At 47.3% G+C, this 27671-nt stretch overlaps 1 protein-coding gene across 6 annotated transcripts in view; it reads right to left on the reverse strand.

Annotated features, from left to right (window-relative positions):
• Positions 1 to 26471, reverse strand: part of ST6GAL1 (ST6 beta-galactoside alpha-2,6-sialyltransferase 1) — a 43071-nt gene extending 16600 nt beyond the window's left edge. The window contains exons 1-4 of one of the 6 annotated variants that reach the window (XM_072933123.1): positions 26238 to 26471; positions 11818 to 11974; positions 4937 to 5009; positions 4097 to 4303 (exon numbers count right to left, since the gene is read on the reverse strand). The gene's annotated coding sequence lies outside the window, so the exon portion shown is untranslated. Of the gene's footprint in view, positions 1 to 898; positions 992 to 4096; positions 4418 to 4936; positions 5010 to 11817; positions 11975 to 26237 lie in introns of those variants that run through there. The other 5 variants (XM_030279852.4, XM_030279850.4, XM_030279853.4 and 2 more) reach the window with 5 other exon arrangements.
• Positions 26472 to 27671: the final 1200 nt, after the last annotated feature.

The raw sequence follows: 27671 nt of genomic DNA on the forward strand, positions 1-27671 counted from the left end.
CTGGAAAACTCATCTTCTGCACAAATTATCCCCACCTTTGACTGTACATGCTGCTGCAATGTGAACAGTTAGTTTGCTTTGATTTTTAAGCTGGCAAAATAGGCTCTATAAACATGCTTTAGCAGAGCCACAACATTTCAAGATACCTTCTGTTCCCCATGGATACTTTGCAATTCAGCTTAATTATTACTATTACTTCACATGATAGGAGTTTCTTCTATTTGCACAAGCAGTGGCCTAAGATGGGGTCCCTCTCAAGCATTCTGACACCAAACCTCTGTTGTGCAGAAGAAAAGCAATCTGCTCTACCTGGCAAAGTAGGATAGCCCACAAGTGGCTACTTGTGTGCATTTCTGTCTGACAGTGGTCAGTAGAAAGGTACTTCTCCAAATGTGTTGGAAGCTTCCCACATACACAAAACACAAAGTGTCAGCTATGAATATGAGGAAAGAAAGGACAAAAAAAAAATCCCCCAATCTTAAAAAAATACAAATAAAACAAATAGCTGTAACCCTGAAACCCAGAGCCTGACACAGCTGTAGGGTACAGCACTGGCTGGCATGTTAAACCCACACAGCAAGTCCCCTGAGGATAAATTAAGCCTGTGCAGAGAACAAGTGAGGGACATCATCAAGGCAGTCAGGGAATTACATTTTGTCCACACATTCTAATATTTAACCTTTACTGTCCAATTATCTCACTGGTCTCAGGTCTTAACCAGCAAAGTACAAGAGTATGAAAATCCTGCTCCTCTGGTGTCCCAGAGGTTGCTGTGTGCCCAGGGAGCTGCAACCAGCAATGCCACAGCAGAGAACATCCAGCAATCCCGATTTCCACACCCCAAAGCAGATTTACCCTAAAATTGCTAACAAGTATCCTCCTCTCAAACAGCCCGTACCTGTCTCCTACTGTGCCCAACCGCCGGTACACAGACAAACCACAGGAGCAGGGACAAAGGTATGAATGTGTTTCTTCCAGGAAATGCACACAGCTTCCCCAAAGTTGTGTCATCAGCTGTACCAATGCCCATCCTCTGCAGATTTGTTTAATTTGCTCTTGAAACCACTCACATTTCCCTAACAGCCCGTGGCAATGAACTGCAGCTGCACACAGTGCCCAGACAACCCCTCCTCTCTGCTTTTGCAGGCTCTGTCCCACTTGCTCCAACTCCTCCTGGCACAGCACCGTTTCCACATCAGATGCCCACGCTCAGCCTCCAGCAGCCAGCAGGCTGTGACCGTGCCCGAGGCAGCACACCGGCCAAACACGCTCTCGCCACATGGTCCAGCAGCAACACAACAACGGGGCTGATTTGTTCTCCTGTGAAACTTCCTCCTTTTATTTCCCCTCCTGAGCACTCCTGAGCCCTGATCTCTACACAGTCTGCAATGACTCCAGGTTCTTTTGCGAGCTGCCCCGGTGCAGGGCAGGAATCAATACCCCTGGAAGAGCATTACTTACCCCTGCCAGCAGAAGCTCCTTTGCCCCTGTGCCACCCAGGACCACCAGAACCCTCTGCAGCTGCTCAGGGTTTCCCCAGGTTCCAGCAGCCTTGGCAACAAAGGCAGCCAAGCTCAGAACTCAGCCCTTCCTCCTCTCCTCTGCAGATCCATTATCAGTAGTCAAGAGCGGGGATCCCAGAAAATCCCTGAGGGCCTTCTGTGATGTTGTGGAACCTGACCTCTTGCTTTCCTACTGCTAGGCAACCACTAAATCCATGACAGGAACCCTCTCATCCCACAACAGCTTATGGTGGCTTTTTTGAGGCTCCTGGTGAGCAATCTCACCAAAACCTTGAAAATTCAAGGTATCCCTCATTCCATGTTCACGATCTTCTGAAAATGAAAGAAGAGGAAATACGTAGATAGATTTGAAATGTGACCCTTCTGCAAACACATGATGAGACTTCATTAGTTCTTACATATTCTACAGGTGTCATTTTTATGTTTACTGGTGTGAAGCAATGGATCCTACCAGAGGTCCCTCAAACATAGCCATGTCAAGTAACATCTTTAATTTAATTTAAATCATGACTTAAAGAGATGTAACCCCTGGGGATTACAGGACATGCAGGAATCACAGCCACCTGGTTTACACCAGGCCTCTCCTTGGTCCTGCCAATCATATCAGCATCATTCAGCTGCAGTTTTCTTCTCTCTGGTGGATGCAAAAAAACTTTTTTACTTTAGCAAGTTGTTCCTCCTTTTTTTTTTTTTTTTGATAATATGGTATATATTTCATATTTAAATTTAGAGCATTTACATTTCTTTCCAGATTTCCTTCATTTATACATATCCATCTGCACGCACCCACAATTACACTGTGTCTGCCCACAAAGTAGGAAAGCTATGTTCCCAATTTTTGATGATGTATTTTTGAATGTTTTTATGCTGTTCTATATGAAGATTTTATATTTAACTACACCTTTTTATTCTTTTTTTGGATACATTCTCAATGTAAACTCTTTCTTCCACCCAACACCCACTGTAAAGCATCTCTGAAAAGAGCAGTGGCTGGTACCAGAGGGTGAATGAGTTCCCATGTGTGTGGAAAAGACATGGAAATGTATGGCTTGAATTCTTCTGCCCAAAACAACATACACAAGGAAAGCTACAATGAGAAAAAAATCTGGATTCAAAAAGTAACCTCAAAACTGTATCTGCTCTTAAAATTTCCTATTCTTGTCCTGAGGAAAAAATATTTCTCAAGACCCTTAATAGCAATAACAAACTTAATAGCAATAAACAAACTATGCTCATGCCATTTTGCTAATGAAGAAGCTACACTTTCCACATGCTGGATACACCAGATGAAAAGTGATAAAACATTTTCCAAGCTAACTGTCCCTCTGGAGCCAAGTTTCAGATCTCTCTGATATCTGATTTAGCCCAGCCTGTTAATTCAACTGTGTGTATCATGATTTTGTAAATACATAAGCAGGAAGGCTTGCTTCTAGCAATTCTTGGTTTCTTTCCAAAATATCACTGTGCTGTGAAAACAAAACATCTGTTGAGCCATACATTTAGGCATTTCCAATGCCACCAAACAGAACAAAACAAAGGGGAGAATGAGGAAACTTTACACAGAGATTTGAGGGGAAACAAAGCATTTTACATAAGAAACATGGTTAAATTTCAGGTGACACATTGAGGAACTATACAGGTCACTTATAATGAAATAGGGGAGAATGAGGAAACTTTACATAGAGATTTGAGGGGAAACAAAGCATTTTACATAAGAAACATGGTTAAATTTCAGGTGACACATTGAGGAACTATACAGGTCACTTATAATGAAATAAATCATTTGGTCAGTCCTGCCTGCATTAAAAACCTCTGCATGTGCCACTGAAAATATGCTGCTGTCACAGCTTAAAAAAATCTTCCCAAGAGAACAGAGGAGGCAGATTCTGGGGGGAGGCACAGGGGTAAGTTTAAGCATGTGTTTCATTTCAGTTTTATATGTCAACAAATATTAGGATTAATGTAAGTCAGAAGCCTTTATTTCTGACTGTGTCAGCCCTTTATCCTTGCTATTTTCTACATGCCATGTTGCTTTTGGAGGGAGGCTGTGCCTAGCAGCACTCTGCTTCCCCTTCAGCCCTCACTAAAAGGCAGCAGCTTTTTTACATGTAATAATTACATACTAAGTATTTTATATGGATCTAGTACCTTAACCATGGTATACATATATTCGAGTTTTACCTTGAAAGTATTCTAAATAATAACAATAATATTTACAAGTTAAAACTGCTTGCTGATTTACAGGATGCCACATAAATCCAGGATATCAGATTTATCAGCACTTCATCTAATTAAATGTTTACATTTTAGTCTTGCTTTAGAGGGTGCTTTTAGTGGCTGATAATATGGATTCCAGTTATGAAATACACTGAGCCAAATAAAGAGTGAATGTAGTGAACCATGCTTAGCATCCTCTTTCCCAGAGGAACTGCATGTTTATGAACTCCATAACAGGACCAAGCCCTCAGCTGGTGGGACCAGCACTTCTCCCTTACAGAGCCCCCCTTCCAACCCCACAGACAGACACTGCTGAATATTCCTTGTTAAAAGCAATGCACAGGAAAGAGACCCACCTGCCCCGGGCCATTTCTGCTCTCCTGCAGCATGCTCCCACTTGGATGCAGTTGCCAGGTGGCCACCATGGCAGCTCTCAGTGCAGCTCAACACAGAAGCCATTTCCTGATGGGCACATGCCCATGGGGGGCTCACTCAGCAAGACACCTGGAGATGCCTCTTAGCAAGAAATCTTTTCTGCCAGAAACTGCCAGTTTCACCTTCAGCTGGAGAAAAGTACATGCTTGAACAGCACCAGCTCCTGAAAATGCTGCTGTTTCTTCCATACCCAGAGCCCCAGTGTCAGGGCTTTACAAGTGAGGATTTCATCATTAGTCAGCTTTATCACAGCCTTTCCCACACTGAAGCCAACAGCAAAAATCCCCCTGCCCTGCCCAGCTTTAAAGACCAGGATGCAATTGCTTTACATGCAACATTACACCTTCAAATCGTTCCCCACCCAAGCATGTGGCATTCATCCTTCCAAATGAACAGGGAATGCTTCTTTAGTTGAAATTAACAGCATGTGGCAGGTCAACACTAACTCCTCTGCAAATATTGCCACATGCCAAGACACAACTTGTGTTCCTTGGCCACAGGACAATAAAATTCTCTGTGTGCCAGCTACAGACAGTACCCTTCTGGATAATACATCTGACACCAGCCCTTTGCAGCTGGGGACAACATCTTTATGACTCAAGGACAATGCAGTAACTCTTTATGACTTGCTCAAAGACTCTAATTCAATTTAACCTAATACCTAGTCTTTCACTAAGTGAAATAAACTTGCTCAAGTCTGGATCTACCAATGCTGGTTTTCAGTCCAATAGAGCTACCAAGATTCATTTTTCTCTACATACCCAGAGTTCATCCCTGTTGGGGATGGCAGGGCTGGCACTCAACAAACAGCGGTGTTCTACCACACCAACTTCACTGGAAGACAGAAGCAAAGTGTCAGTTTTTGCCATTGACTTCAGAAAGCCCTAGTCAAACTACTCCATGTTAAGCAACACACTTCCTGTGTTACATTTGAAATAAATTGGCTTTCACAAAGAAATCTGTATGCAATGACACCTACAGCTGTGAAGACTGCTTATCAAAAAGTATCAGGTGGTGAAAAAAAGGCAGGACCTGAGAGACAGGCAACTAGAGGCAACTAAGAGAGCACTAAAAAGGACATCTGCTAGAACCCAGCAAAGGAAATAACTACCAGAGAAATTATAAAAACAAAAATGTAACAAGCAGTTTGATTATTTATCCAGCAAAAATCAAAGTATCAAAAATCAATCCTTTCTACACAAGGAACTTGAAGCATGGAGGACAAATGGAAACTTCAAAATTAGAGTTAATTATTTTGTCTCTGATAAGAAAGGAGGCAGAAAAAAACCCCATGTTTTTCCACAATCAAAACTACTTGATTTTAGTCTCCATAATCACAGCAATTGGAAAGCTTAATTGATACCACTTCTATCTCACATCACCATTTCCACTGGTTAAACTAAGACTGAAGCAACCAGAGGAAAGCCAGGAATAACTCAAGTGGTTGAGAAAGCCAGGTCCAAGCTCAGCATCAGGCTGCAGCAGAGCAGCCAAGGCAGCAGATATGCAGGAATCAATGTACCCCATGATCCTGGGTGTCATTTGTTGTTGAAGTAGCAGCCAGGTTCTCAAAAGTCAGAGTACCTGCAGTAGGAGATGTCAAATATCTTATGCCAAAGCACATCAAGTCACCTCCTCACACAGGGAGCTCTTGGTGTGGCTGAACTTTAGTAACAGCAAGTGCTGCCCTGTTTTTCAAACACATTTCTCTGGGAACACTAGCCCCTGTATCAGCATTCAAATATATCTGTCATTAAGCCCAAAAAATATTGCCAGGGAAGCAACCTTGCCTAAGTACAATTCAATTTTATAAATCATAGGCAATACAAATGCACACCACAAAAGTAGGTGCCTAGAAATACTCAAGACATTTAAAGAGCTTAAGACACTCCTCCACCCTCAAAGTTTCATGTACCTATTTAGAAGAACAGGAAACATTAATGCAACCGTCCTGAGAAAGCCTGCATTTGAAACCTCCCTGCTACTTTCTTTCCTCAGCATCCTCCCAGATGCTTAGGAAAGAAAAGCAGGTTCAGCAGTACCTCCTACCCAAACCCAAGATTATGGCCTCCACTTAAGGATCCAGCATGGAGAACACTTTGCAGGAACAAACAGGCGCCTCTCATGTGCAATCCCCACTCTTTGGTGGGATGGAGGACTGGCAACGCCTAGCACCAACTCCAGCTGTAAACACCCAAAAAGAGCATGCCACCCATCTGGCAGCTCCACAGTGTACATACATCACAGCCAAAGAATTCCCTTTTTCTTCCCCACTTTCATACCCTGACAGCATCCCAGTGATAGATCAGTGTTGCTATGGGCATGGCATGAACAGGTCTGAAACACAAGTCTCTACACAGCTACTGGAGGGAGGAAAACACCATGCTTGAAACACCTGTAAAGCTTACTGGGGTCCTGAGAGGCCAAGAAGACAATAATGGCCACTTTAATGTCTTTTATTACCTCCTCCTGGTGTTTTTAGCTTGCTTTCTTCAGCACCAGAAAACCAGGTTAAAGCCTGGAAAGCACTACCCAGCTCCTGCTCCCAAACACATCACTCACTCCCTACAGTCAGCACTTCAGAACCAAGTCTGGCAGCAGGGCTTGCAGATGACAAGTGGATGGATCCATGATGGATCTCAACCACACCCCCACTCCTTGAGGCAGCTTTCTGCCCTCTAGTATTTTAGACATTTTGTGTACATGGGACTTCAAGATCTAGACAGATAACTCCAACAAAAACAGAACTTACTCCTGAAAGCAGAAAAGGAGGCACCAGATGTTTTTCATATCTCCTCCATTCAATATTGGCTCTCATACTGCCTTTAGTACAACATGTTTCTGCAGTCTCAGAAACAGGCTGCAAGATTTAAAAAAGCTCTCTGAACCTCTCAGAGCAATGAAAGGTCCTCTTCTGCTTCTCCTACAAGCAGCCAGCCCTTTGCTGGAAGGATGGATGTGATAAGTGAGGAAGGATGATACACCGAGGAAGGGAAGGAGGATGTTACTGCCAAGGGCTGGACTCCTGCTCACAAGCACACCAAGTTCCTTCTGGCCACCCAGTGCCACCTGGCCACAGAGACACCAGACTTCCTCCTTCATAAAGGGAACTCTCCCCAGACACAGAAGTCAGGCATTTGTCATGCCTGGAATAGATGCACCCCAGTGCAGACAAGGAGGCTGCAGAAACCCAGCAGAGATTTTCCACGTGCTGGTGGTGGCTGCCAGCTGCTGGGGTGACTCCCAGGACACCCCGGGGGGACACCATGCCTAACTGCTTTAGAGCGAGAGCTGTTGGGTGTTTCACACAGCAGTGATCTCACTCAGTGCCACAACATCCCACTGTGCTCCGGACTGGGAGAGGATCTGATGCCACCTCTAACACAAGGCCATTTCTTTTTGCTGTTCAACATCCAATCCAAGCCCCAACAGGAAAAGCACGGGGCTTAAAGTTTACTGAACATTAAACAACTTGATCTGGCTCAGACCAAGTTTCAGGTTAAGTTACTAATTGATTTTATTTATACAAATCTGTGTACCTTCACTCCAGTACACTGCTAAGAGACAAGTTTTCAAGCACTTCAGATGGGAAGCTCACATGGGAGTTGATCTCAAGCGACCCTTCATCTTCCCTTTCCTTCCTTTTCCTGCCAAAAGGATCCTTAACAGCAATGTACCTTACTCTCCTCTCCACAAACTCGCCTCCAGGTTAACAGGATGGGAACTTGGCTGCTACCATACTGTGTTTTAAGCTTGCACAGGTATCTGAAGGTAGAAAGTCCTGGATATCTCCTGACAAGAGGCACAAAATATTGTTTCCCTCCTCATGCTGTATCCCCTGAGGCTAAACTGGTAGAGAATCCTCAAGCCCTGGGTATGCTGGTTAGAATAACTCCTCATGTAAGAAGAGCCACTTTAATATTAAAGCAAAGGAAAACAGAGAACAGCCTAGCAAAGTTGTCATAAACTATTTTAGGATTTTTAATTTGCATTTCACTGACCTTTTTGTGTTATTTTGGTTTGGGGCTTTTTTCTAATTATTTTTGAAGGATCAGGCCAATTCAGCTAAAGTGGTTCTGTTCCACTGAAACATGTGCTCTCACATTTGTAATGAATACCCGTACTTATATATTTACATACATAACCTCATCTATTTTTGAGTTAAGAAATAATGCATTCATAATACAGTGACATTTCAGAAATAAAAGCTGTTTCTTAAGCTGTGCAACATGCATATAGGCCAGAGTTGTATATTGTCAAGGGAAATTACTTTCACATGGCATTAGATCTGAATTTTTCTTCCTCACTCCAAAATAACAAATATAGAAATCACTACTTAAAATGCATAAGCCTGATGAATATTTTCTGAAGTCTGCTAGAACAGCAATTTAAGGGTATTTTCCCCAAAGTACAAGGCAAAAAATTGTAAGCCAGCTCTAGTTCATAGGTTCTTTATCTTGTCTGGATCTCTGTACAGCATTATCTGGAGGCATCTCAAACAGGGGAAACACCAGTGCTTCACAAACTTGCAGCAAACCTCCCATGCCATTTTTGGGAGGTCTTTAAAAGCTGACTGAACACCAGAGCTCTTTCAGAGATCGCGGCAGATTATGGCCCAGAGAGGTGAAAAATCATTTGCGTGAGAGCAGGGGAGCAAAGCAGGAATTCCCCACACGCTCTTCTGGAGGCACCGGCTTCCCCGGAGCCTTGGACGCGGCCACGGCGCTGCTGCTGCTGCCAGGGCAGATGAAAGCACCGTGCTCCGTGAAGCAGGGGAGAGAGGCTGGAGGTGCTACCCACAAGGAAATGGGTGCTTCCCTACTGTCTGCATCTCTGAGACTCTCCTTTTCCTCATGGGAAATCTGCCCCTAAGGCCCCTCACATCCCTTCCAGCATCCACACAGCACAAGGGGATGCCCTAGTTTTTTGTGGCCTTTCCCCACGTGCAGCCAGAAGCTGCCCTCCTGCCTTGGTGAGATCCTACCACCAGCTCTCCTTTCACCCTCCACTAACCTTTCTTCTTGGAAGTCCTCCCTTTATCTTCAGTTTTGGTCAGCTTTCTGCCCTCCATCTCTCCCAGATCCACTGCATGCAGTGCCTGTTCTGGGCTTATGGCCTCTGCTTACCCCAGCATTTCAGAGCTTGTGCACAAGTCCCACAAAATACTTCAAGTGCAAAGCAGTGTGTGAGACGAGTGTCACCTGCCATAGCACGGACCTCAGAGAGAGGACAAGCCACTAGTACACAGAAACAGAGGGGGCAGAAGTGTGGAAAGAGTTCACAGAGCTATATACACCAACACGCAGCTCCTGACAAAGCTGCCCAAAACTGACAGTACTGGTGGGACTCCTCACATGAAACTGCAGCCAAAACAACCAGATGGGTTCACACTGCACTTCAGCACAAGTAGAATTAACTGTGCTGTTAATCTTACACAGTACCATTCCATGTGCATCATCGCATTATCCTGAAGGGAAACTATTTCATACATGGTCAAAGGCTTTGTTGCTGGTGTCCACTTCCCTAGACACCCACCTTGGAAAACCATTCTTAAACCTGGACACAGCACACCAAAGCACATCCCTATCCTCTCCTCTGCCTGTCCGTGCCCAACACACAACAAACCTCTGCTCCAACAGGCAACTCTGCCCCTCTTTAAAGCAGGAGGGGGTCAGAGGCTCCCACGCAGCCACAGCATGAAAGGGTTGTGCGCCTATTTTTGGTTTTACTTCCCTATTTCAAAGGAAATTCCCTTTTCCACTTCAGATATTAACATATACAACAATGTAACTGCTGAGAAGAGGCTGGACACAGATTCAGATGTTACAGACCAAATATATCACTTTGCTGGTTTTCAAATATCCATCTCCTCCAGCAGCCTTGCAAGCCAGGCCTAACCAGGTCTCCCTAATCTGAAACCAGACTTAGTAACAGAGGGCTGGGTTTGACTGTTTGACAAGGAAGACTTCTGAGCATTTCAAAGGGGGCTCAAGATTTTGTTCTGGCACAAGCAAAAGGTGACACTTCAGTACAACCAATGCTTATTAAGAGAGGGAATATCTCCACCCATAAGTGTTATCTCCATTTGAAAGGTCAGTTTGGCCTTGGGTTTCAGCTGTCCCAAAAGCAGGCACCCAGTCAAGGCCTTTCATAGTCCCTGCTGCCTATCTGTGGATGTGCCCTGTGCTGCCACAGCCTCAGAGAGGACTGCTCCCATGTCCACATGAGATCCAGCCACCTCAGCAGCTCACCTGCCATCACACCCTAAGGCACATCTTTGTCCAGTGAGCCAGCTTTCCACAGAGGAACAAGGAAGAAAAACTTTGTTTCTGTACAACTACCTAAACAAGAAGTTTCACAGCAGAGGATTGGCTGACCTGCTTGTTTAATCCTTTTTTCTCCAGTCAAATCCTACCTAACCAGAAATCAAACTGTCTCCAACTTAGTTTTCTTCTTTCCCCACAAGAAGAGCAGCTGCCAGAGACACCCAAGGCAAAGGGCTATGCTTTTTCTTTTCTACTCACCTACGTCCAGCAGAGCATTCCCACTCCTGCCAATGTTCCCCGGGCTCCATACTGCTCTGTGTTGACCCCTGAGCAGATTTTGGCTGCTCTCTGCCCTCTTTGGGATTAGAAGTCCAGCAGGCCCTAGGTAAGCAGGCTGCTGGAACTCCACCACCCTTGCCCAAGTGTTACAGTTTGCAATGCTAAAGATAACACAACACCAGGAGAGAGAAGTGTTGCTCAGCCAGAAAGTAAGGAAGGGTGGTACATTTTCCATATTGAAGATCAGGTTTTAAGTGGAGAAGAGGACATTAGCATGTTTCCAGCAGAGGAGGAAGTAAGGAGCAACAGCTGGCACTCTTGATGCCAGCAAGTAAAATATTTAGAGAAGCAACTATACAATGAGGTCCTCCCAAATCTTCTTCACGCATTAAAAGAGCCATAAACCCAATGCTTATATTTGCAGTTGCTTCTAAAAGTGCTTCCTGGCAAGTTAGCTTTTCCATGCAGGAGAGAAAAAAGGAGGTCCCAGCATCAGCAGCAGTCACTGCAATGGCTCACATGATGCTCGTCATCCTCAAGGGCAACAGCCAAAGGACCACAGTGCTGTGATAAGGGGCAGGATGCCAGTAGGGAAGTGTGATAGGAAAAGTAGCAGCACCACCAACAGCAGCACTTCAGGCATGATCAGCAGAGGTCAGCTGTGTAAGTAGGCAGCTAATTACTCTAACCTAGAGCCAAAGGCAATGTCCCTAAAGAGTTTCTAGGGAAAGCTTTACCAAAATGAGCCCCAGTACACATTCATTTTATGCAAGTCAGAATATACACTAGATATCAGATGCTTATCTCTGGTGCACAGCCAATACATGGCAGCTTCTACAAGGGCTCCCACAAGAATAAATGTCTTATTTTGCTTTAAAAGAGAAATATAGGATATTTGCTAAGGGAGTATCAGGGAACTCTGCCTGTTTTCTTTGCTATCCTTCCAGCTCTGCCTGTAACACGAGGCAGCCCCAGTGCAAACAGCCGTGCCTCAATGTATGTGGCCTTGTCACGCTGACAGCAGCCCTGCTCTTGCTGCAGACATGGAAGTGATAAAAGGGGCAGGGGAAAAACAGATTAAGAGCCATGGTCATCACCTTCATCTCCAGGTTCCTTTGCTGTCCACAGAGGTTCCTGTCAATCCCTTCCAGGCAGCAGCAGATTGCCAGGTAGGAGCTGTAGGAGATACAGCACATCTGTTCTCTCCATGCAATTCTTCATGCTCCCATATCCCTTTAAATTGAGTTCTCTAGCCTAGGAAAGAAATTAGGGCAAGGATGTTAGACAGCCACATCAGACTGATCAGAAACCATTGGACAGGAGACTACAACCACCAGCCAAGACCACCCAGCAAATCAGCAGTGGCACAGAAACACCCAGAGCATGTAGCTAGTGCTGTGTCCACACCGTGTATCCTGGATAAGGCCAACAATCGAGCTGCTGACACCTTGAAACATTACTTGAGTAAAGCCCCACACAGAGCCTTGTTTTGAAGGCAAAATCTTCTGGTGAACACCTGCTGGCTACAGAACTCACCAGAGTCTAATGCCAGGAGCCAGGGTAAGCTCCTGGCATTAGGAGTAATGCTGGAAAATGCTGACATCAGGGCAGAAGAACTCACCCTTAGTGCTGGAACTACAGGCCTCTAAGGAGATCTTAAGAATGCAGCCTTTACAAAAACATGTGCAAAGCCCTTCAAGGATCCCTCTCCCATTCAATCACCCATAGCAAAACCTACTGCCTACTCTGACACAGAGCAGTGATGCACTGCAATTACCTGGTGACCCTTGCTGGAAACACAAAAGAGCCTTTACAGAGTTTATACTCCTAACCTCTCCCCTACTTCTGAAAGAAACTCTGTGTAACTGCAGCACATGTCCTAAAAATCCTCTTAAATAAGATACTAATCACAAGACTGTTTAGCAAGCAAGAGCACACAGTCCACTTGGGGAAACACTGCCTCCCATAATTATCCTGCCCTGGGCAAGTTTCCAGTGTGTGTGCATGGCCTGGCATATGCTCCACCTCGAGTCCAGCAGCTCAGCTTTCTGCTCTCAGTAAGGACCCCAAGCACTCACAGCTTCCTAAGAGGTCCCAATATGTCCATATCCCAAATTACTGCCAGCTGGAACCATCCAAGGGACCCTAACCCACAGCAGGGGAAGCAAAGCAATGGGAAAAAGGTAAGTTTAGGCTTTACACACTTTGTGTGATGAAGAAAAGGAGGAAGATGGGGAAAAAGAGAGGTAAGAAGAATATATTATAAAGAGGGGTGCTGCCCATGCAAAGAGACATTGGCATACAATGCCCTGACTCGAGCACTGAGGTCCCACCAGCCCAGGCTGGTGAAGTTTCCTGCCAGGTGAGAGAGAGTGAAGCTAGAATGATACTTGAGGGTTAGGTCAAAAGGGAAAAAACAGAAACAGCTACCTGCTAGACTGAAAAATAACATTCTTGGTGTCTGCCAGCCTGCAGCAGTAGCCCAGCATAGATGCATCTTTGAGAAGCACTTCACTGAGCAAGGAGTCAGCCATCACAGCAAGTGAGGAAATCTGCACAGGCAGACCCCCAGGACAGCTGTAAGGCAGCCCAGGAAGGCTGGATGAGTAATGGTGAGCCAGAGCTCTTTCACATGCCAGGCTAGGAAGTCCCCTGCCTGCAAGCTCAGCAGGATCCCCTTGCTGCAGGCTGTGTTCACACCAGCCTTTGTGGCCCATAGAAAGGGTGCATTTAAGTGAGAAAAATGATGCAAACGGGAGATAAAAGGGATGGAGAGAAGCACAGACAATTGAACAAGGCCAGCACACTGGTTGTCCATTCAGGCAGCAGTTCTTCAGGGGCAGCAGTTTTAAAAACAGGCAACAATCTACCCCTGGCTACCTGCTCCCTGATAGATGACTGGAAAGTGAGCCCAGAGATGACACCAGAGGCAATGCAACTTCTGCTGTGGCCGAGCCTGGGCAGCCACAGAGCTGTAAGAGAAGCACAGCAGCCAGGCTGGGGCCAAGGGAGCTTCCCAGCCATTCACCCCCTCCTTCCTGCTAACAGGGCAAAATGCTCAAAAATCTTCACCAGCATCTCTGGGAGGCAAAGGGATCAAGGGGACATGCACCCCTGAGCAAAGCAGGACAGCAAGAGTGCCTGCTCAAGAGCACCTCCCAGATGTGCACAGACCCTATGCTGGGTGCTGAGAGCCACCAGCTGCAGGCTGGGCAGTGCCCCTTGGCACAGCTTGAATTCTCAGCACTAGTTCTGAAAGCCATGAGCACAAGAGTGTTCAGGCCTCCTGCCTTCTGGTCAAACCAGAATTTGAGGAATTCATCAATAAAACATTTCTATATGGCAAGTTTAACCATCAGGAATACAAGCAGGTAATTATTAAAAGAGGCAAAAGCTTGAAAGATCACAAGGTTAAGTATGGGCCTAAAATTATCCCCAAATTCAGAACAACGTAAAAGTCTTCATTAATTTATCATTAATTCTTCTTCCCTCCTAAGACAGAGGATCTATAGGGAAAGATTCTGGAGAGTGCTGTAAATTAGACACCAGCCCAGAGTTTGTCTGCCTGAAGGGATTTAATACACTCTGGTAACATCCAGGCTCCAATGTGACGGGTCTGTGCACTAACAGCCAGTAATCACCAGACTGTGGGACCAGGAGGAGGAGGAAGCAACAGCCTCCTCTGTCATTCAGCATCCCTCCCACTGGCAGTCAGAGACTTATGACTTACCTTTTTTCTATGAGAGAGAAATTATTTCTCCTTCCCACCTTACCAGCTACAGCTTAACCAATAGCCTGATGGATGCTTTGGCAGAGGAAAACATCCTGCTGTCTGTTGCCTTGTAAAAGAAATGGTATTTGTTTCCTGCTTCATTGTTAATGCTGATTCATCCCAAAGTTAGAAATGTTGCCACCACCACTCTTCCAGATTGCAATAAGCAAAGCCCTGCCTGTCAGGTTAATCACAGTTAAATGGAAAATCATTAAAGCCTCTGCAGAGCAGAGCATCAGCCAGGAATGCCCCCAGGCCCCACAGCACAGAGGCTCAGATGGGGACCAGCATGGCTGGCAGGGCAGAGACACTGGCTGGGAAGCAGGGACACCAACAATGCCACCACTGGCAGGGACAGCAGTACTCTCTGATCACATCAGCCAGATGAGAAGATGTGAGGAACAAAGCCAGAATGGAGCAGGTCTACCAGACACAGGGGAGCAGGATGTGAAACCCAGACAACACCACAGAGCAGAGGTGGAATGGGATGCTGAGGAGCTTCAGACCAGGAGTGGTCCATGAAGACCACTAAGGCAAGGACTGGAAGGCAGGCTGGGAACAAGCCCGAAGAGAAGCACTGACTGGAGCAAATAAATACCTGCTCTCAGGCCACTGGCAAAGCCCATGGCTCCCCTGGTCACTGGTGTCAGCCAGCCAACAAACCCTGTCTGCACAGCCTAGCCTCCCCACCGGGGCTCCACAGGGAGGACAAGGTTTCATTAGCACGGCCTGGTGATGATTCACCTAATCCTGCCCCTCATTTTGTCACAGCATCCTCCTTTCACAGCAGAAGCACTCACTGAATGACAGCACTGAAAAAACTCTCTACCTGGGTGGGGTTTTTTCCAGCAGATTTTTTTTTTTTAAGGTATATTAAATAAGGTACAAAAGCCAAATAGAGTCTCAGGAGAGGCAAACCAAAGTTGACAAAAAAGTGATTCCTGCCTTGCTTTTTTTACAGCTGCTATGAAATCAAACCTTAAAATAAACTTCTCACATCCTTTATTGCCAGACCCTTGCAGAAGGACAGATCCAAGATCAGGTGTGCACATGGGCTGAGCTCTTGGCCACAGAACTGCACTTCATGGACATCAGAAATTAAGAGGAGAGAGTTCCTGGCAGCTTCCCCAAAGAACACCCAGAATTAGCTGAGCACCCTTGTGCATGCCTCAGCTCCCCATTTACAGAGCTGCTTTCCCACAAACACACCACGAACTGCAGCTGCTCAGACATTTATGAGCAGCACCACAGAGGAGCCTATTGGACAACTTGTGTTTCTGTTCTTGGGGAAGGGCTTAAGCACACAAGTACAACCTCAGAGCTGCAAAAAGGAAGATGAAAACCCCACCTAACAACTACAAATACAGATAAATTTTGCACAATGAGCAAGGCAGCATCAAGCCAAGCAGATCTGTGGAACCACGCAATCAGAACCTGCAGTACACAGAGGTCAGATTTGGGCTTGCATAACTTAAAAGCTGTCCTGCCTTCTGAGAGCCTGGCTTTGCAACCCCCTCTGTATTTTCAGAGAAATACACAAGTCCTTCCACTTTCATTAAAGATCTATTCTCTTTTATTAAAGCAAATTCTAGGACAAGTCAAGGGCTACTGCAGATCACTGGCAATTAATTCTGTAAGTTGGCAGCTTGTGCTTCAACAGAAGAGTGATCATCATCTCAGAGGAATTGGCTCTGTGCAAATACAGTAGCTTCAGCAGCACCACAGAAGAGCAAGAAACCCAAACCCATCCCTGCTGCAGAAGAGAGGCTTGGGATCCAAGAACACAGAGAGCAGCACAGGCACTCGGGCAGTGATCTGAGATTGATGTGATCACTGCTGCCAGACCTCAACCTCTGCCACCCAGAACAGGGTAGGAATTGAAAATCCAGTTACTGATTGCTAGGCTGGCCACAGGCCTGGGGAAACACAGACACAGTTAGCAGGACATTACTGGGATACCCTAGAGAGGAAATCCTCTGCTGCTGACCTTTGTTCCCAGGAACAGAGAAGCTCCCCTATTGCAAGCCAACCTGAAGCAGGACTTGGTCTCCCACACGTCTCCAGGATAAGATGCAGCTACAGGGACACTGCCAAGCCCCACAGTCTAAGCAGGAGCTACGCCATGGCCACGGAGAATGATGACCTGTGCAAGTTACGGCTGATCCAACCTCTCTCTCACCCAGCCACAGCCTTGTCTCAGCAATGCTCCATCAGGATCCTTTTCCACACACCTACCAACTTTCTCACTGCTTTCCCCAGGTACTGCAAAGACCAATATTTCCATTTCAAACCCATCTTGCACAAGATGAACTCAACTTCCTTGAGCCTCCTCCCCAAACCAGAGACAATCTCTTTCTCCAGTGAGCAACACCAACTTAGCTTCTCCACAGGCCTTTTTTAAGGGGGTAGTTTTTGCAGCTCATCTGCTCTGAACCATGACACCTACTTTTTTACAGACACACAGCTAATAGTCCCCTGGTAACTGGCTATTAAAAAAATTATTAGAACTACTGATAACACGGACAGCTAAATTCAGTTTTGTGAAAAATAATACATGCAACTACAGAGAAAAGAGGCAGAATGTATCTGGACATTTGGAGAGTGGGTAGGGGTTTTCACTGTGGTATTTTTGGTTTTGGTTTGTGATTTTTTTCCCAAGAGTTTGTTTTCATGAAACCTAAGAGAGAGAAAGCCAAGGATGTGGGAGGGCTAAAAGATGCTCAAGGACCAGAGAGACTGAGAGCTGTGTAAGAGACGGCTGCTCAGGAATCTGGCAGGAGCTGAAGGGGGCTACAAGGAGCATTACCAGAAGGATGAGAAGGTTTCTAGGAGCATATGGCTAGCCAGGAATTTAGCCAAAGGAAATGCTCCAAAACAAACTTCAAGACTGTAAGACACAGCATTAAAACACTCCAGTGTGGCAGTCTCAGAGGAGGGGAAGCAAGATATAATCACCTTCTCACACAAGCCCGAGTTCTTCACTTCAGAAAATGAGCCAGTGCTGGAAAAAGCAAGCCACAAACACAGCCTGTGGTTACTGAAACCCTGGCAGGTGGGCTTAGCGCAGCCATGGTGGTCCACACTCTCCAAAAATCATCACCACCATTCTACAGTCTCCAGCACCAGCTGGCCAAGAACAGCACAAGCACACAGGAGAATGTGGGGGGCTGGCAACACACTCACAGCTGCTCCCCCCACTTTTTGGGAGCCCTGCATACCGTTTAACCACACCCCACGTTTGTTTTCCTCCAGATTAGGAAATTACAGCAACCAGGGGAAATCCACGTGGACAGAATGTGGGAAGGAAGACCAGAGATGTTCTGACAGCAGCGACGGGTTCTATGAGCTCACCCCGGGGCAGCTCCCGGCCGAGGTGCTGAGAGGGGCTCTGGCACACGGCGGTGTTGGTGTGAGGCTCGGCTGAGCAGAGCTGAGCCAGGACAAATGGCTGGGCCACACAGCGGGGACAAAGCCATCCCCTTGCTGCCCCACAGCGTCGGGGGCAGACACCCCACTGAGGCAGAGCGTTTCTGTCCTTGGGTCACACCCCACGTGTGGCAGGACACGGCCTTCACGCCTGAGAACACCCCACGGAGGCGAAGCTCTGGCAGCAGCCAGACAATGTTTAGGTGCACAATTGAGCATCTGCAGCATCACCTGCAGGGTTCCATGTGCTGTCCTCGCCCAGAGTCAAATCTCAGCTCAGAGGTTGCAGAGGAACAGCGAGAGGAGGGGGGGAAGGCATTTCTGCAATACCTCAAGTAAGCGAGGAGTGTTGTCTGCGTGAAGACAGATGGGAAAAGTCAAGCCTAATTAGTGAAAGAAATTAATTTTAAAAGTATGAGTTAATATGCATTACTGACCTTGGTACACTCCCACATCTGTAGCCATGGTAAGCTTAAATTTCCTTCATTTCCATTCACTTCCAGCATGAACTAAACTAATTTTAATTAAGAGGGTCCAGGCTGAAACTTAGCATGATGTCTGACATCAGATTTTCTAACCATTCCTTAATTAACCTCTCTGAATTTTTCTCCTTAGATTGCAAGCATATGATTATCTAATTAAACAATTAATCCATTAATATATAATAAATAGTTACCCGACTGCACTCCCCTAATAACTAGGCAAACTTCTTAACCTTGGAACATGTAGTTCATCTGAAGGAGACGGGTCTTTTGCAAAGTGATTTACAAAGTGGTAAGAAGTTTCCAAAATTGAGAGGGTGTTGCCCCGATTTTTAAAAGTGTTAAGTTTTCTTTTATAGTTCTTTTGAAAGTTTTAAAGTTCTCATAAAACTTCTTTAGCCTTCTGATAATGTTTACATATTTCTACTGGAGTTCTCACGTACTGTTCATGTAAATAATGATTGTTTTGCATTCTTCTTTGTGGAAGGACAGAATTGATGGGCTGTTGGTTTGACCAGTGTGGTTGGAGAGGCGGCAATTTCACCCTCCAATCCACTGTCACTTTTAGTATTCTATATATTGAGAGGTCAGAAATAAAATTAGCTCTTCTTCTCTCTTGAAATCACCAAGCTTCTGTGTACTCATTTCATGTCCAATAGCAACAAGAGGGGAAGGGAAGAGGGGAGCTATATCATACTTGAAAATTAATTTGACTGTTACCCCAGGTGCAGACTTAATGGAGTTCTCCTCAATTTTTAAAAATGTACTTCTAACCACATTTGAAATTGCTGAGCCACATCCACAGAACCTAAAATAATTGCTACTCCACACCCACAGTATGTTATAAAAAAATAAACCAGAAGATACAAGTAACAACTGCTCTGAAAATCAGCAGATAAATCTACAGAAAGTTACACAGCATCCACACAGTTCCCCCACCTTTGTGCTCTGCTCAGACCCCTCTGGTAAAGCAGCCTGGCAGTGGTCCCTGCACACAGCACATGGAGCCACTGCCCAGCCCCAAGGCTCCATCACCTTTTCATACTACTCAATCCACAGGCAGCTGCTCAGTCCACAGGATTCAAGACAGTTGTTCTTTAAACAAGCATTACATTAAAGATGAAGAGCCTAAAAATGCCAGTGATCTCTCACTTTGTCCTGTCACACAAGGCATTGCTCTTCCTTCCTGTCTGACTGGGGACTCCCGTGTCTCTAAAAATACCCTTTCATGTCACAGGCACAAGCAAAACTTATTTCTACCAGTTCCATTTTTGCCTTTGGGAATCCCCCTCATCCAACTGCAACCTGTCCCTGCAGCATTGGAAGTAAGTCATAACACATCCCTTCCTGGGGAGGAGGTTTCCCTCCACAATGGGTTCTGTTCAGAAAGGTGCAAGGCAGCTCCCTAGGCACCTACAGACTTCACAAAATAAACATTATCAAGCTCTGAAATGAATTTGTTAACCAGTCACTCTGATGATCTTCCCAAGAAAGCAATACTCATGGACATAAGCACTTGTGAAAAGTGGATTTCAAGATTGCAAGAATGGCTGTTAATATGAAACAAGCTTCATATTCACAGACACCATCATGTGGATGAGAGCAAAACCCATCCAGCACCTTCCAGACTCTCATAAAACATATAAAGTATTCATCAGACTTGCCTGTGAAATACCAGCCCAGAGGAGCCAGAACACAACTCTTCCATCTTTGCTACATTTCTGCTAATAGACCTCACTTACAAAGTGCCTAAGTCCCTGACAATTATCGACACTGAAGCTCTGCTGGAGAAGGACAAATATAAATGTATATAAAAACATAAGCAACCCAAAAAATATAAAGTATCAAAGAATCATCATAGAAGGTTTTGGGTTGGAAAGGACCTTAAAGATCATCTTATCCCACCCCCTGCCATGGGCAGGGACACCTTGCACTACCCCAGGCTGCTCCAAGCCCTGTTCAGCCTGGCCTGGGACACTTCCAGGGATGGGGCATCCACAGCTTCCCTGGGCACCCTCTGCCAGGGCCTCACCACCCTCACAGGAAAGAAATTTTCCTAACACCTAATCTAAACTTACTCTTTGCCAGTTTGAAGCCACTTCTCCTTGTCCTGTCCCTCCAGGCTCTTGTAAAAAGTCCCTCTGCACCTTTCCTGCAGGCTCCCTTCAGGCACGGGAAGGCCACAATGAGGCCACCCTGATCCCTTCTCTCCTCCAGCTCAATAATCCAAATTCCCTCAGCTTTCCTCACAGGAGAGGTGCTCCATCCCTCTAATAATCCTGGTGGCCTCTTCTGGAGGCCAATGTTCTTCCTGTGCTGGGGACCCCAGACCAGGTGGGTGCAGCCCTCCAGGTGGGGTCTCATGAGACCAACAGGGACATTTTATCCCAGCAATTACAATCTTGTACATCTAAATATTTTTTTTCTTTAAAACCCATTGCAAGCACGAAGAATGGCAGGACCACAGAGATAACCAAAAATTAACACAGTCATAATCCATCCCTGGACCAAAGTAAAATCTCGAATTTAGGAAGAACTAAACTGTGAGGGAAGGAGATAAAACCAAAAACCAACCAAATAAATAAACTTTAACACAACTTATTAACAAAGGTTCACGCCCAAATTTTCAGTCTTGCAAGGCAACGCAGGTCACAGCATGAAAACATCTTCTCTGAGAAGTTTTTTATTAACTTATTATTTTAAGATATATACTAATTGCTTCTGGGATGCTCTGTGCCTTCAGAAGACAGTAGCTCAGGCAACAGAGCTCTCCTTGCAGCCTTTCCTAAAGATTCTGCCTTACAAACAAATTTAGAACAAAAACATCATTACTTTGATGTTATACATTAAATGTCATTTCAAGGTAAAAGCAGGTCCTTGAGATTACCAGGGGGAAACCAGGACCACAAATATCTTTTAGTGCCCAGGAGATCCATTTGAGAAAGCTGTCATTGCTGCACAACTGCCATGGCATTTTCTATTGCCATTCCATCCCAGTGAGGGTCACCACACTCTCCCCACACATGGGGGACTCTGCTGGCACACACAGGGTACTTGCAGAAAATCCATTGAACAGTCAGGTTGATTGGAACCCCTCTGATTTCCTAATCAGCAAACACTGTACCACAAAGTCACAAAGGGCAAGCTGCAATGGATATTAAAAAATTAATCACTGCTGTCAACAACTCTTATTTTTCTGCAAAATTTTACAGCTGAAAATCCAAACTGCTGCAGTCACTGTAGGCACAGTGGATGCAATATTAAAGAAGGGAGCATTAGCTCGTTTCCAGTTTCCACCAGCCCCGGGAGTCCCAGGCACAAGCTGGGCTCTGTGACAAACCTGCCTGCCAGTGCCCAGGGATCAGTGTGGCATGCACAGCCAGACAGACTGGCATCCTGTGCTGGGGCATTCGGGCTCTCCACTGCCTCAGCAGCACTGAGGTACCAGGAGCAGCTTTGCTCAGCTCATTTTCAGTAGCTGCCAGTTCCCAGAGCTAACACACATCAGGAGCACAGAGAAACGTTAGCACAGTCTGGCTCCCTTCTGCCTGTACAGACAAACCATTCCCAGGCACAGGAGTCAAGGTAGAAAAGCAGAGGCCTCTCTGAACTTCAGCATAATGTTAGAAGGTGAGGTATTATTTGCAATGTTTCCAATCTCACAAACAGACCTTTTTATTTTAGCTATTTATAGAAAAAAAACTGAAAGATGCTGTGCTGCATCTTTCCACATCAACCTCTGTTTGAAACTTGTGAGCAACACACCACAAGCAAACCTCGAAGACCACCGGATGACTTGGTGGCAGAGCTTTTAATTTCAGAAACATCCCAAGCCAACATCCCAGGCAAATGCACCACCTTCCAAATACTGCAGAGGGACCAGCAAACCCCAGCTAGGCAAAGGCGCCACTTGGAACCTGCTGAGACAAAAAACTACAGGGCAGACCTTCTCTGTTCTGGTTTCACAGAAGAGCTCCTGGACACCCACAGAACCAAATTACACTCCATACCCAGGATCTGCATGTGAACATGCTGCTGAACACACACACTTCACCTGGGAGGACTTCATGGCCCACGCTACTGGTACGTGCTGGGAAGCACACACACACCAGTACATGCATTTCTCATTGCTTCCCAGCATCCTTCAAACCAAAGACTCTGTCCTGCAGAGCTGGAATCCTAATGACAGGGAGAAATGGGCTTAAGTTCTGCCTTAAATCAGCCAAGTCACTGCTTTGCAGACATGGTTCTGGACTCTCCTTTTCATCATCTTTCACCTCGGCGCTCTGGGAATCAGCAGGAAAACTCATCTGCAAGTGGAACCAGCAGATGTGCATCCATATTCAGTGCCATCAGTGACCCACCGGGAGGGATTTTACAGAAGCTTTGGGTTCACAGCTCACCAAAGGCTGAGCTACAGCACACATTCAGAAAGGCAATAAACCTTCATTTTTACTTACAAGCAAGTGGCTCAAACATGTACGTTTTTCCAAGGCTTTTAATCACACAAGTGATTAGAGAATCTGATAACAATGATCCCTGCTGGCTCAACATCTAACAGCACTTTAGACAGAAAGCATCTCATTTCATCTTCTAGTTTTTTTATCAGCATAATTATAATTAAAAGAACATTCAAAGGAACCACTTGTATTTCACACTTCCCTGACAAGTTCCCAGTCAAGCAGCACAGACTTCAAGCACATCTGAAGCCACCAAGAATGTTCTTCAAACAAACATGCCCAGCCACTGGACCACCTTACACTGGGAAGCAAAGCCTGTCCTTGGTGAAGCAGTTAGAGTGAAAGCTGTCATATGTAGGTCAGCGTTCTAAGAAGGGCTGTGACTAAGACAAAGTATCAGATTGATTCATCATCCTCTCTGATTGCTAATCCTGTGCAGAATTGTGATTTACATCCCTCTTCCAAAATCTGAGGGCTACAGAAAAGGTCTGGACACTTTGAAAAAGATCATGAAAACAATTCTGTCAGACCTATTACAGTGATCTTTACAAATGTTGAGTAGAGCACAGGAAAACGACATTTTCACTGGTGGCTGTGCATGCCACCCAACCTCTCCTGCGGAACAGGCTGAGGATCATGACTGCAGCAGCACTTCTGCCCTTCCAAACCTGCCAATGGACAGGGTAAGGGTGGGAGGAGAAGCCCTGGCAGCCAAAGAACTTAAGTTCAATGATATCCTCCATATCAGCCAGCCTGAGAGCAAAGGCCAACACAACCTGGCCCATTACCATCCCTGGCTGGCTCCCCCAGCCCGGGGCAGGACAGGAGCTGGGTGTGACTGTGCCGTGCTTGAGGTGCCTGTGAGAGTGTTGGGGACACAGCCCTCGGTGCAGGGCTCCCTCAGCACCCACCTGTCCTCCGACAGAGCCACAGGGGCGTAAAGCTCTGCATGCACAGCCATCAGCTCCTCTCGCAGCACTGTCTCAAGGACAATTAAGATACAGAACGTTACTGGCTGCATCTGCTTGTGTTAGACCACCCCTGCCCACCTCATCCTGGCACCTCTAATTCCTCTCATGTATTCCCACTCCTGCAGGAGATGACTCTGCCAGCAGTCACTGCAAAACAAGGTTTAAGTACTCGCCTATTTTGTCCCTAGAAAACTAGGTCTCCATGAACAATGAGACACCTGCATTTCCACTCTTTGGGTTTAACCAAGTGACAGAGCACATAAACAGCAGCCACCAGAGTGGGCAGCCTGCTCAAAGCCACATCAACAAATATTTTTGTGTTCAAGAATTAAGTAGAAATGATCAGATATTCCTCTTTTCTGAAACCTAACCTCACATTTGCTGCCAACAGGAGACACATACACACCCAGCTGAGCACTGCAGTTCCAGCAATAATGTGGCAGCTCACTAATGTGAGCATCTCCATTTTCAGGCCATGCATCACTTTTGCCATAGGCACACATTTTGGCAGAGGACCCCACAATGTTCCCACTACACCCACAAAACACAGCTCCTTCCACTGTAGCTTACCTAAGGAAAGCAACCATTAATGAGAGAAGAAAAGCAGTGGATGGATTTCTCTGGAGCCAAGCTGCAGCCTTGCACAGCTGTCCTGTCCCCAACACTGACAGGGCACACACCTTGGCACTACAGAGCTGCCCATCACCAAACCTATTTATTTGCTGAACCAGAAGAAAATAGATGATTTGTCTCAACTTAGCAGCTGCATCACCTCCAGAGCAGAGGTTTATGCCCAGGTGAGGTGATCAGATGCCCAGAGCAGAGCAGATCTGGGGGTGGGCTGCCTGCCCTCTGAGATCCCCACATGGGCTCACTCCAACCCCCCAGGCCCTCACCCTCCCACAAGAACCACAGCTAACAGGAAAAGTCTGCCTCATTAGATACTCTTGGCCTCTGTCCCAGGGGCCTTTTGGGGATGATTTTTCCTGTTAATATTCTTCCTCCTGGGGAAGATTTAGCATCCCTCATATCTATATGAGCTCCTCAGGCATTTGGAGCCCCACCTAAACCTTCCCTGACATGGTGACCCAGGCCAGTGATGAAACATGTGGGATGAGTGTATTTTGTCCTGAACACTAGGAGGTGAGGAGGACTTTCCAAGATGCACTACCAAGGTCAGTACAATACTCAGTTTTTGCAGTAAAAGCTGAGGACAGAAAGCTGTCCCTTTCCTCCCAGTAGCACACCTTATGTACACTTACTCCAGTCTGTTGGGGTCTCCTTCCACTGACTCCCCTCTGAGAGCAGGAGGATGATGCAGCCTTGCATCACAGCACTCCCATCTATTTCAAGTTATCCCAGCTCAGAAAAAGTATTCCAGGTTAGCTACCAGCATTTAGGCAAGTGCAGTCGTGTGAGTGTGCCACTAAAGGAGGAGTCAGAGAGAGAGAGTTAGACTCATTCCTCACACATTAATAGGCAGCTCTGGTTTCTCACTTCCTCACAGCCAAGAAAATCTCCTGCTACATCCAGCTGCTCTGCCACAGCACCTTTCCCCTTGCAGATATTTCTGTTTTGACACTCTCCGTGATAAGATCCAGTTGCAGCAAGCAGATATGGAAACAGCATAAAGCAGCAGCCGTTCCCACTCCTTCAGCCCCTGGTCCCCGTCCACTGCCCTGATTTACCAGGGGCTCATAAATGCAGGAACAGAGACTAGAAAAACTGACACGGCAGCACAAAAAACACACATTCTTTATTCTCTCTGCAGCCTGACCTGCTGTGCGCTAGTAGAGACGAATGCAGCTACTTCTAAAATTACTCCCAGATTAAATCCCTTGCTACAACTGGCGGGTTCCTGCGGGCTGACCCGGGCCAGCAGAGATCTGTCAAATTCGGGCGAGGGTGAGCACAAACCGGAGGCAGGCAGGGGCCGGGGTCTGCCTCATCCCCGCCCATCCTCCCTCCGCGCTGCCGCCGGGCGGGCTCCGCAGCCCCGGGGCGCCTGTGCCGCCACAGCCCCGGCGAGCGCGGAGAGCGGCAGGGCAGGGACCGGCAAAGCCGCCATACACATCTGCCGCTCTTAGAAGTTTATACTGATGGGGTTATAAACATAAACAATAAGAATTAGCAAAAGTTAAGCCGCAGCGGAGCTGGCGCTCTTCCGCCGCACGCTGCCCGCCGGAGCCGCTCACGCCCGGGGCTGCCTCACGCCACAGCCGAGACCCCCGCGGGCGGCGGGACCGGGCCGGGCCGGGCCGGGTGGGGCACGGCCCTTCCGCCCTCCCGCGGCGCCTCAGCCTCGCCCATCGCCGACCCTCGGCGGCTCCTTCACCGCCAGCCCGGCCCGCCGCCCCTCAGCCGCTCCCGGCCAGCCCAGCCCCGCTGCCCTCAGCCCTCACTCACCGCCGACCCTCAGGCACTCAGCGGCAGCCCCGCCTCGCCGACCCTCGGCCGGCCCCTCACTCACGGCCGCCGCCCGCCTTTGTTGCCGCCGCGGCCGAGGCATTTAAGGCGCTGAGGCGGGGGAGGCGGGGGCCGCCGTGCGGGGGAGGCGCCGCCGCCAGCCCGGCCGCTCGGCGGGCACGGGGCATCCTCCTCGCCCTCCTCATCCTCCGCCCCTCAGGGCACGGCTGCGGGGAGGAGGAGCGGCTGCCCGGCAGCGACAGCCCCCGAGCGCAGCCCCGGTGCTCCCTCGGCCCGGGGAACAGCCGGGGCAGCCCCAGTGCTGTGTCCCGGTGCCCACACGGCCGGGACACAGTGCCGCACACCCTGTGGCACCCTCGCTGGCAGCCCTTGGCCCTGCCCGCCTGCCTCGGCGAGCTCTGTGTGCAAAGGCACAAAAAACGATCGTGCCCCGTTACGGGCACGGGCAGAGCCGCCACCGATCTCCGCCACATGGGCTCGTTTCGAGCATGCACTGCAGATACATCAATAGCTCATTAGCGAGCCGCAGGCAGCTTCCCCCAGCACTATTTCAGTGCTGCCCGGGAGAGCCCTCGGGGCCGCGGCTCCTCCAGGGCACCCCCTGCACCCCCAGCCCAGAGCGGGGCAAATGGGGCACATGGCTACTGTGCCTACAGCTGACTACAGCCTTAAACTGCTTTTGGCTTCTTTATCGAACAAAAGCACAAGCAGGGATCAGTGCGTGCAATACGTTTTGCCAAGATATGTACTAATCAGGGTCCAGGCAAGGCAACCTGATTATTGTGATCATAAAAGCTCAAACTCTGAGCCATGCAAGCCAGAACAAATGCCCTGCTTTAATCAGCACCAGTCTCCATTGGGGCTGAAGGACACGGTCCCACTGTGCCCATCCTGGCTGCTGTGCTTCCAATGCTAACTGAAAAGAGCAAGCAAACTGTTTCTGGAGTTCATACTTGAAAGGAGTCAGCATCTGGTGTGGGGTTATATCTTACAAGTCTGTCCAAAACCAGCATCTCACTGTGCATTACTCCCACCTTGGCTGCAGATGATGTTCTGTCGCACAATGTACCTCTCTGCTCTGACTAGAGGGAGCAAGGTCTTCACAAGGGCTTCCAACATCAGAGAACATGAAACAAGGATACATAAAGTATTACAAAAATAATCCCTCAGAAATTAAATTGACCCCAGAGCTGTTGCAGCGTTCAGGTTCACATTGCAACCCCATGCACTCCCCAGGTACTCCCATTTCAGCTGGTACCAGTCTGAGCCAGGTGCTGAAGGGAGAGCTGACAGGGGAGAATTGTGGCTTTCATGTCTCCTGGTGCCTCTCCGTGGCTGCAGAGGGGCTGGATGGGATGTTCCCTGCAAGCAGTTTGATGCACTGCCTGGGAGAATCAGGTAGGCAGAGCCTGC

This window comes from Taeniopygia guttata, chromosome 9 (assembly GCF_048771995.1).
Source record: "Taeniopygia guttata chromosome 9, bTaeGut7.mat, whole genome shotgun sequence".
Taxonomy (NCBI): Eukaryota; Metazoa; Chordata; class Aves; order Passeriformes; family Estrildidae; genus Taeniopygia; species Taeniopygia guttata.